The sequence below is a fragment of the Salvia miltiorrhiza genome, chromosome 2 (genome assembly GCF_028751815.1).
Source record: "Salvia miltiorrhiza cultivar Shanhuang (shh) chromosome 2, IMPLAD_Smil_shh, whole genome shotgun sequence".
NCBI classification, from domain to species: Eukaryota; Viridiplantae; Streptophyta; class Magnoliopsida; order Lamiales; family Lamiaceae; genus Salvia; species Salvia miltiorrhiza.
This window is the reverse complement of record NC_080388.1, coordinates 3,684,861-3,696,672: the sequence shown is the minus strand read 5'-3', so window position 1 is coordinate 3,696,672 and position 11,812 is coordinate 3,684,861. Positions and strand designations below refer to the sequence as shown.

At 36.5% G+C, this 11,812-nt stretch overlaps 1 pseudogene; it reads right to left on the bottom strand.

Annotated features, from left to right (window-relative positions):
• Positions 1–2,302: 2,302 nt before the first annotated feature.
• On the bottom strand, positions 2,303–11,612 carry LOC131012687 (pentatricopeptide repeat-containing protein At1g63330-like; annotated as a pseudogene).
• Between the last annotated feature and the right edge of the window lie 200 nt (positions 11,613–11,812).

Genomic DNA, 11,812 nt, shown 5'->3' with positions numbered 1-11,812 from the left:
ATTATGTAAAGTTAATAATAATTATAATTAAGATTTGTATTACGTATACCACGTCTCTAGGTGGTATACAAAATCCCCGACCTAGTGATTAATTAGAGGGGAAGTATCTTTCTTTATCTTTTTCCAAATGATTGTTACCGGAAGAGAAAAACACCCTCACGTCATATTCTTAATTATTTTATATTTAAAATACACTATTAGTTGGTCAAACCCTTGACTCTATAAATAAGTCTCAAAAAGTTATAACCTAATCGCATAAAACTCACAATAATCTTCAATTTAAATTCTTTTACAGGTTACGGCATCCATCAAATCAAATTATATCTACTTGTATTCTTGCAGTTTGTACAATTCTACTACCAAGATTTTTCCAGCGGCCGAAGAGGTGAGAGCGTGAGTGAGAAAAAAAAAATCCTTAATCCTGGATCCTTTTCTGCCTTTTCATTTTCTCATTGGTTATTACGCACGTGATAAACAGAGAGGTGAGAGAGAGTGAGAAAGAAAATATCTTCTCTTCACTTGAATCTATTTGTCGTTCAATCTTATTGCTACTGCAGCACCACATTTTCCGTTAAATATTACAAAACGTAATGTATACCCACTTATATGATGGTTCAAAAGTGTCAAGTATATTTGTATAAACGTCATGATAGTCTACATATATATAATACCAAGAATCGTTATGTTCTATGTTATACATGACAATCAGAAAGCGTCAAGAAAAAATATTATGAGTATCATGTATTATATAACACTTGACGGTTGCAAACCGTCAAGTATACATATATAACCGTTGAAATAAAGTAAGTATACTCGACGGTTAATAACTATTATCTATACTAGGGGTATACACGATACTACTATACTTGACGGTTCGTAGAGGGCATAGATGACGGTGTGAGCTCATCCATCCAATTGAAAGGTATTGTTGGGAACTTAATGAAATATCTTAATCCTAATTTTGATGATACCAAAATTAATAGGTTTCACTTGTAATAAACTAGAACTGTTCGAAATCAAGTGTTAGAGTTCTTTTCTAGTTTAGTTGTTGTTCTGAAGACTGAAGTCGGAGAACTGAAGACTGAAGTTGCCGACTATGTGACGATTAAGGCAAAGTCAAATACTGATATATGACTAACCAGTCCAAGAATAAGTTACGACTGATTATTTAATGCGAGCCACGTGGATTCAGCGAACTGATACTAAAGTCAAGTATCAGTTAAACATTACCTTGCACTACTTCTTCCAAAACTCTCTCTCTCAACAACATCTTATTTGTTCCACACATTAATAAAAGCCTTCTAAGCATATCTCAGTTAACATATGATAATAGTGTCTATCTCGAATTTCACTCCAACTTTTGTTTTGTCAAGGACAATATTACACATCAAACCCTACCGGAAGACAGACTTAAAAATGATCTCTATCACTTGGACTTCACAAAGCTCTCATATCTTCCTTACTCTACCAGATCTCCAGTCAACTGCCTTGTAGCTCATTCTTCCCCTGATGTAAGCCTGTGGCATGCTAAGTTAGAGCATCATTGTAATAGTGTCCTTAGTTCAGCCCTTAAGGCTATGCATATGAATGTAAAAATTTCATGGTAAGAAGTTTCCCTGAGGATTTTGGAAAAGATGGACACTGTTTTTCATTTGTTGCTCATTCTGACTTAAATCCTTAATGGAAAAGAGGATTATGGTAAGAAGTCCAGTTGGATTTACATGTTATAAGTGCTTGCAGATACATGGACAGGATACATCTGGTGTTCAATCGATGGTTAACATCTATCCAGAGCCGGTGACGAGTCCTGGTTTTTCTTCTCCTCCGAGCTTATGCCTTGTGGCTCGCAGCATAAGTCAGGTATTTTTTATTGTTGTTAGTCTAGTCATGTTGATGAAGTGGTTGCAATAGAACGATTTCATTCACTGGAAGAGTTGAAAGGCATAAGTTTTATCCCTCATTTGTAGTGAAAATGAGGAATGAGTAAGGGTCAAATTCTATTTTATAGGAAATAAGGGAAAAGAAATGAAGGATTTAAAAAGTGAAATTTTGTTTATCCCTCGTTTTCATATGATAAATTTACAACCAAAGAGAACGCACCCAAAAGGAAATTCACTTTAAATGTGTGTGAGAGGAGAGGATATCATGATTTGCACAATTTCTCAAGATTTAAACATCAATTCAAGTTGTAAGCATCTCCAAGAAAAATTACAATGCCAAAAGCAAAATTATTAGCAATAAATGCAAACATCCACAAAAGCATTTGCATTTACAATGCTAAAAGCAAAATTACCTTGTAATATACCAACATCGCATAACCCTTGAATAATCCGAGCGTTAGAGACAAAAGAAAAGCTGAGAGTAGATTGAGACCTCTCTCAATTTTGAGCACAAACTTTCTTAACAATCTCTTGCAATTTCTCATCTTTACCTTCTCCAATTCTTAGTTCATGATCACGCAAAGCATAAATGATCTCGGAATTAACCACGAATTCTCTCCAAGAAAGGAATCGCCTCATGCGCTTTTTTGCTCTTCACCAGATTCCACACAATAATATTGAACGTCACGCCATTAGGCGTGCAGCCGCTTCTCTCCATCTCCTCCATCAACCTCCTAGCCTCCCCTTCTCGCCCATAATTGTAGAGGGAGTCGAGCATCATGCTGTAGATTTGTACGTTGGGATTTAAGCCATTGGAACGGAGATGGTTGAAGAGCCTTATAGCTTCATCTGAAAGATATATGGACTAGATTAGGATATATTTGATATATTCTAATAAGCTTTAATTAATTAGTAAATAGTTTGACTATTGGATTAATTAATTGGAGACAAAAGAAAAGCCCGACCTGTTTAACCTAGGGTTTACAGGCATGTCTTATTCCTATAAGAATAGGAATATATTTCTTTTGTCTGAGAGATGAACACACGTGAGACACGTAAAATCACAAGAGAGAAAACACTTAGAGCTTTATAGAATTCAATCGGAGATTTCCTAGCTTTCGAAGATTGAATTGTGCATCGGGAATTGTTCCTGCATCGAATCTGCAATATGCGTGGATACCATAGTAGTGGATTCAACTGCAGGATTGCTAGAAGAATTGCTACAGGATTGTTTGCTACACAACAACACAACAAGTAAGTTATTCTAACTGTTGTGTGTTTGTAATCTCTACATATGAATCAATTATAAATCTAGATCTTTTCCTTGACTGTTATTTCCGCTGCGTATCATTAGATGATGTCAAGGATTTCCAACAGTGGTATCAGAACAGTGGTATCAGAGCCCGAGGCTCGATTTATAATTGTTTTATGTTCTAATTAATTATGGGTTAATTGAATTTTAATTTGGAATTAAAATTTAAAATCTGTTTCGAAATTGATATTTTTGAAATCTGATTTTTGAATTGATTTTGAAAAATGAGTTTCTGAAATTGGGTGAATATTGTTGGGCAATATTCGGACTTTCTTCGCTGGATCAGGATCACTGCGGCTGTCATCGACCGCCGCCGATGCAGAGAGGGTGGGTGACAGACGAGGCGGCGGCAAGTGGTCGGGGCTCGCCGGTGTGCCACGCCCGACCACTTCCCGCTGTCTGTGTCGCGCTTCAGATCTGAGGTGCTGCTGCCTCTCTGTAACGATCCCGCCGCCTCGGGCTTGGAGTCCGGCGGTGGGAGACGACAGCGTGGTGGCGGTGTTGGTGGCAAGACGGCGCAAGAGGCGTTGCTCCGGCAGTGGTCTCGCGCGGCGGACTTGCTCTGTTGCGGGGAGAACGACGCTCCACGCCCGTCTGGCTTCTGGTAACAGTCCCGCCGGCGTGGTTTTGGACGTCGTCGCGGTGAGACTGCCGGTGGAGAACTCGCACAGTCGGACCCTTAGAGGGGCGGCGGCGAGGAGACCTTTGCCACTGCTCTTGGACGCCTGTTCGTCGACGGCTGGAGTTGGAGATGACCGGCGAAGGCGTGCCTTAGCCGGACGTCGCAGCCACTCCTCCGGCGCGGCTCCGAGCGCGGCGGAACTGACGGGAATCGAAGGGAGGCGCTGCTGTTGCAGCTGCAAGCCCTAGTTCTGATCTGGGCCTATGTCATTTGGGGCCTGGTCTGGGCCTAGGGCTGCTGGGCTTATGTTTCTTTTCTTAGAGGCTGGGCCTGCGAAAATTTTTATAATAAATGGCCCTTTTGGGCTGAAACTGTTTATAAAAAAAAATGTTATTGATTTAGAATTAATAATATCAATCCCAATTTCAGAATTTTATTTATTAATTAGATTAATAAATCTCGATTATTATTATTATTTTTGAAATAATAATATTTGTTGTATGTTTATATTAATTTGAAATTAATATAAATTAATTAGATTAATGAATTTTATTTAGTATTATTATTTTGAAATAATAATATTGAATGTATATTTATATTAATTTGGAATTGATATAAATTGACTAATTCATTAATTGGATTTAAATCATGAATTATTATTATTTTTGAAATAATAATATTTGATGAGATTTTATATTAATTTTGAATTAATATATGAAATTATTATTTTTGAAATAATAATTGTGTATTAATTTGGAATTAATACAAACTGATTAACCCATATTTTAATTGGAGAATAGAATTTTAATTGGATTAAGGAATTTTATTCGTAGAGATTCTATGTTGTTTTGTGATAAGCATGCTATTTGATTTTATGCTTATTTTCTTAACTATAGTAGTTAGAGACCGCTTTTATCCTTGGGTAGGCGGCGCCCACTATATGTAGTCCGCGTTACTATGTATGGGTAGGCGGCACCCAATATGTGTGGTCCGCATTTCGTATGTCTGGGTAGGCGGCACCCAATAATTGTTTTGCTATTTAATATTGGATATTAAATATAAGCAATTAATATCACATGCTAAATCCCCATTAAATATAAGTCTTTGTGTAAGCACAAAACGCGTCGTCCATCATAATTGTCTGAGCAACCCATCATTTTCGATCAAGAGTATTTACATAAAATTGTATGCTCTAATCTACAAGGCCAAGGCTCATTCATAGGTTGGCATCGTGTGATAGGGTTGACTTACTTAAATCATTTTGGAACGCAAAGCGACCAAGAATAATTTAAGGACGCAGATTAATTGGATTAATCAACCAAGAGTTGCAAAATTGTTGTTGCAATTGGCTTAGAGGCCTACTAAGTGATATTATTGTAGTCATCAGCAAAGCAGAGGCTGCATAATATTGACTTGGGTCTTGGACCACTATGATTTATATTGATTATAAATCCGTATTTTATGTTGGGGGCGTAAGATATGTTAAAATTAGTGGGAGCTAATCAAAACAAAATGCCTTGTTTGATTAGTAAAATAAATGTGATCTTATTTGATTTGATTCTTTTTACTGCTTTCTTTTATCTCTGTTTTATCTGCAACTGTTTTGTTATGTTTGTTGGATACGGTAAATTGACTAGGTCAAACTTTCTGGATTGACCGCGCAAGTTGCGTTTGGTGCTAAGGCTAGATAGGATTGATTATGTCTTAGAGAAATCAATCCACATCATCCTGAATGTGACTTTAGAAATTTTCAAAATGTTTGACATTGAAAGTTATAAGAAACATTTGGATGATGTAACTTCTGCTAAATATGTCATGATTGTATCTATGAGTTTGGAACTGCATAAACAACGTGATCATATGTTTTCGATTGAGATGTTGATACACCTGAAGAGTGTTAATGCTTTAGAAGCTAAGACCATAAAGTATAAGATACTCATTGATCTCTTCAGGATTAATCTACATGGAGTAGATAAGGTCTCTATGGATGTCTTGAAAAGATTGAGTTAATTGAGAGATTGGCCACGATTGGAACGAGACTATCTGATATTTATCTCAATCAACTTAATCTTGCAGTAATGATCTGTCTCATTTGAGAACTTCATAGTGAATTCGAAATGAATAATAGGACAGTGACACTGCCTGAGTTTCATGACATGTTAAGAACGATTTTGAATCGTCTTCCACTAAGGACAAATAAGTTCTTATGATTAATGCTTCTGCCAATTCTAACCAAAAAGGAAAGAAAAGGTAGAAGAAGGATCAAAGAACTAAATTTTGCATCCTAAGGTGGAAACCAAAAGAAGCAGAAGTTACCCAAAGATGAAATACCTTTTGTCAATAAAAGGACACTGGAAGGGATACTGTTTGATGTTCAAAACATTGGATGTTTTGATAGCAGGATTTGGTATGTTTATCATTGAGGTGAACATGTCTACTAACAACTCATGCTCCTGGGTATTAGATACGAGTTATAGTTCACACATTTGTTAAAATGTGTGTTGTCTAACTAAAACAGGAGAGTGAGACCAAGGAAATTTGACTTACGCATTTGTTTTGAGCAATAGTTGTTGCTAAATGCATAAGGTTTTATGGATTTGATCTATCTTTGGGTGTGTGGACATGTTAGATTGTTATTTTGTTCTTGGAATTATGAGGAATATAATTTCCATTCTCGTGTTAGACATTGAAGTTTTTCATTCCATTTTGCGAATAGAATTTATTCTACTTTGCGTAATGGAGATGAAAATATTTCACTTGAGAATGCTTTATATTTGCTCAATGCGAACAAAATATCCCCAGTGTGTAAAATAAACCATCACAAGCAATGCGAATAGTCCGACTTAACTTTGGCATGTAGGCTTGGTCACTTAATGAGAAATGATTAACAAGATCGAGAAAGTTAGACTATCTCACACTTTTGACGTAAAGTCTTAAAGTGCTTGTGAAATCACATCTCAAGGTTAAAATGACCAGCGAGCCACTTTCTAGGAAAAGAATACAAGCTAAAGAAGTACTTGAGTTGATTCACATAGTGGTGTGTGGATCGTTTCTAAATCAAGCACAAAGTGGATATTCGTACTTCACAACTTTCACAGACAATTTCTTAAGGTGTGGAAATGTGTATCTTATGAAACACAAATCAGAAACTTTGAGAAATCTATGGAGTTTAAGTTAGAAGTCAAGAAACAACTTTGAAAAGTATTTAATCTCTACGATTAGATCGAGAAATAAATACTTAAGCCATGTATTCGCCGATTGCTTGAAGTCATATGGAATCCATCCACAATGGACTCCTCTAGGGATACCTCATTTGAGTTTGACATCCAAAAGGAGAAATCGAACTTCATTAGATATAGTTCGATCCATAATGAGCTTTTCAAAACTTCTGGTGTATCTTTGGGACTATGCCTTGTTTATTATTGCTTATATTCTGAACCAAGTTCCACTTGAATTAGTTGAGTAAATATCATATGAATGTGGTATTGAAAGAAGCATAGTTTTACACATGTGTGAACCTTGGGTTACACAACATATGTAGAGAAAATGCTCACTGATTAGTTGGAATCAAAAGTGAGAAGTGTTACTTTGTGGGACATCCGAATAAAACACGAGAATACTATTATTTTCTTGGAAAATATAAGTTCTCAGTTTTAGGATTGCGATGTTTCTTGAAAAGACTTGGTCTATAGGGAACAAGATCATTATGACTTAGATCTTAATAAGATTTGAGAGCCACAAAGTCAACATAGAGGAAGAAAACATGTTAGATGGTCTAAACAAGGATTTAGTGGGAGCTGTTCATGATCTCATTGGTATTGATGCACTACTTAGAGCGCCATCTACATCCAATAAGACCAGTATTGAAGATTTTGCAGAAATGCAAGACTCTTCAATACGGGGGAGATATGATATTGGATGTCGAAGATTCTTCATCATGATATAGTGGATCAACTTCCTCAAGTTCAGAATAACGAAGAGCCTGCACAAATGCAACGTCGTATAAGTTCTAGAGAACGTAAACCAGTCAAAGAATTAATCTATTGGTCTAAGATCAATACGAGAAAGAATTTGAAACTGGTAATGATCTTAGAATTTATGCGAAACTATGATAGTCATAGATTTTAGAAGTGGCAAGAAGCCATAAAATCTGAATGGACCAGTTAGACCATAAATAAGATATCATTTGGGGTAATACCTAATTGATGCTAATGATAATGTGCAAACCTGCAAGGCAAGGTTAGTGGCAAAAGATTATAGTCAGTGCGAGAGCATTGATTATGATGAAATCTTTTCGCCAATTGCAAAAGTCAACTCCATTGAGATTTTACTTGTTTTTATGAACTAAAACAAGCTTCTAGAATATGAAACAAATGTTTTGACAAAGAAATCAAATCGTTTGATTTTGGTCAAAAGTAAAGAAAGTATTGTGTTTATATGAAACACAAGAATGAGAACACAATTTTCATCATCATTTATGTATGACATATTGAAAATGAAAATTATTGTACTCATGATACAATTCATGAAAGACTAGTTGTTAATTTCCTTCATGGTGAAGGATTTGAGTAAAGCCTATTATATCCTTGGGATCAAGATCTATTGAGTTTGAGCTAATAGATTGTTATGCTATCAAAATCCACTTACATAGACAAGGTGCTAAGGCGATACTCCATGAAGAAGTTCGAAAGGACATCTACCGATGGAATATGGCATCTATTTGTCAAGAAAGGATTATCCTTCTAATGACAATGAGATTTAATGCACAAAGGATTATGCTAACGCTAGGGCAATAGGATGGTCATGAATGTCATAATTTTCACTACACAACGTGTAGTTTGTGTGCTTAGCATCATTGGCAGATTTTAAGAGATATTAGAAATAATAGTTTATGTTAGAGCATATTCCCACATAAGAGGACATAGCTAATCATTTTGACCAATTGTTATGCATTGTGAATCATAACAAGCACTTTGAGTGTTTGGGCATTGGATATCTTTGAGACTAGCTTTAGTCAGTGGGAGTAAAAGTAATATGTCTAGAAATAATCTGTGTTGAGACTTATTACTTGATCACATTTATGACATTTGATGTCACTAATGGCATTATGCATTTATTTGATTGATTACTTTGATTATTTGTTTTCATTCAATTAAATGTTCCCATGAGTTAATATTGTTGCTAACTTAGTGGGAGGTTAGCAATAGAGTATAACTCTTAAAGCACCCCAACTAAGGATCATCAAGATTGGGATATTGATGATATGTTATAAGTTGGCATGCGATCTGTATCACATTCTTAGAGAATGTAGTTGTTCTCACGACTATGAGATATTAGATACTCGTGATAGATGCATGGATACTTTAGAGAGTATTGGCATACCCTACCAATATATCATTTGTTTTGGTGTCTATGATTATTGGTGTGTGGAGATTGTGACAGTCCTTTGACTTGAGGACAATGCTTATCTTACTTATTGAATGGTATACTTTGACCAAGTACAATGCTTGCACTCCAACCAAAGGGGTAGATACGGCTTGTGTTGGGTATATCGGGATATAAGGGAAGGTGGTAGTTGTGCCAAGATAGGATTCATTCCTCGATTAACATTTCGAGAAGAACACTCAGTTTCTCTATATTACTTGACCGTTAAGTCACTGGCCAGTGCAATTGATGTGTTCGAACTTTAAAAGTTGAACGTGATCGATGGAGGTCATTTAATAAAGATGAGATAAATTGATAGAGCTATTAGAAAGACACAATGGCAAATTCTAGGCTCTATCGAGTGGTTCGTGAATGAAAGGATGTTACTATATCTTCGCATAAAGGTTTTGTTTACAGAATCCACGTAAACGTTCTTCATATATCGAGTTCGCTACACAACGCAGTCTAGGAGTTTTGTGTAGACTTTAATTTGATTATCGACGATAATGGAGGCCTATTGGGTCACACTTTATGTGTATTGTTGATTCGCTCAAGGGTGCAAAGATAGTGCTTGGTGTTTAATCTAATGCTAGTCCAAGTGGGAGATTGAAAGATATATGGACTAGATTAGGATATATTTGATATATTCTAATAAGCTTTAATTAATTAGTAAATAGTTTGACTATTGGATTAATTAATTGGAGACAAAAGAAAAGCCCGGCCTGTTTAACCTAGGGTTTACAGGCATGTCTTATTCCTATAAGAATAGGAATATATTTCTTTTGTCTGAGAGATGAACACACGTGAGACACGTAAAATCACAAGAGAGAAAACACTTAGAGCACTATAGAATTCAATCGGAGATTTCCTAGCTTTCGAAGATTGAATTGTGCATCGGGAATTGTTCCTGCATCGAATCTGCAATATGCGTGGATACCATAGTAGTGGATTCAACTGCAGGATTGCTAGAAGAATTGCTACAGGATTGTTTGCTACACAACAACACAACAAGTAAGTTATTCTAACTGTTGTGTGTTTGTAATCTCTACATATGAATCAATTATAAATCTAGATCTTTTCCTTGACTGTTATTTCCGCTGCGTATCATTAGATGATGTTAAGGATTTCCAACATCATCAAGTCTTCGGCCCTTGCACAAGCCGTTGATCAGAACACCATATGTTACGATATTAGGATTCACGCCTTTCGCCTCCATCACCCTAAAAAATGCCAACGACTCATTAATCCGACGGATCCTGCACAAGCCATCCAACAAGATGGTGTAGGTGTAGAGATTCGGATGTAGATTATGAGTTTCCATATTTTGGAAAAGCTTCCACCCGTCTAAAAAACTTCTTTGGCGTATTAGCCCATGCATCATCGTGGTGTATGACACGATCGAGTGTTTGAGACCAACACGCGAGATCTCATCAAAGAAATGCCACGCTTCATCAAGGTTTCCCACCTTGCAGTATCCCTTAATCAAGATATCGTAGGTGAATATATCGTGCTTGATCCCCATCTTTGCCATAGAATTGAAGAGCTCTCTAGCTCTAACCATCTCGCCATGCGAGCAATATCCATCTATCAATATGTTGCTTGTGACAACATTAGGCGAGATACCCTTCTCCACCATCTCGGACAGCAGCGGTAGAGCTTCATCAACCTTCCCATTCTTCAAGAACCCATCTAATAATGTATTATAAGTGTGCACATCATGCTCGAGACCTTTATCGGGAATTTCAAGAAAAATAAGCCAAGCTTCATCCAGGTTTCCCTTCTTGCAATTAACAATATTGGGTTTAAGGCCCCTCTCTACCATGGAATCAAGTAACTGTTTCGCTCTTCCAATTTCACCCTTCAGGCAGAGCCCTTCAATAAGCGAAGAATAAGTGAAGACATCGGGACAAATATGTTGTTGCATCATAATTTCCAGCATATTCTCAGCCTTTTCCATCTTTTCTTCCTTACAGTATGCATGAATAATGGAACTATAAGTGACAACGTTAGGTAAAATACCTTTACCAACCATTTCCGATAGAACCTTGAACGCATTGTCCACCATTCCACCCTTGCAAAATCCATCAACTAGTGCATTATATGCTTTAACGTCGAGAATCCATCCACTACTTTCTAATCTGTGGAGCCAATCATGGGCTTCAATGACCTGTCCACTTTTGCACAACCCATCTATCACGTGCAAAATCATAACATCATTGGGCTTGCAAAGTTTGAAATCCAGAATCTTTTCAAACAATTTCATGGCTTCGGCCTCCTTATTAACTAAGAATAACCCTTTTATGAGAGTGCCAAAAGTCACGACATCTGGTTCATAACCTCTCTTGAGAAAGAATACCATTACAGCAAAAGCAGAGTATATATCTATCAAGAGACAACAACAATTGACAGCAATATTCCTTGTGTAATTATCAACTGGAACGCCCATCCTAAGCATTTCATCGAACACATAAAGGGCAAAATAATACTGTTCAATCTTTACACTAACACTCATAAGTTTGGCGTAGAGGTGAACAAAAGGCTGTTTGTGTTGTGTCTGTTTGTGGAAGAAGAAAG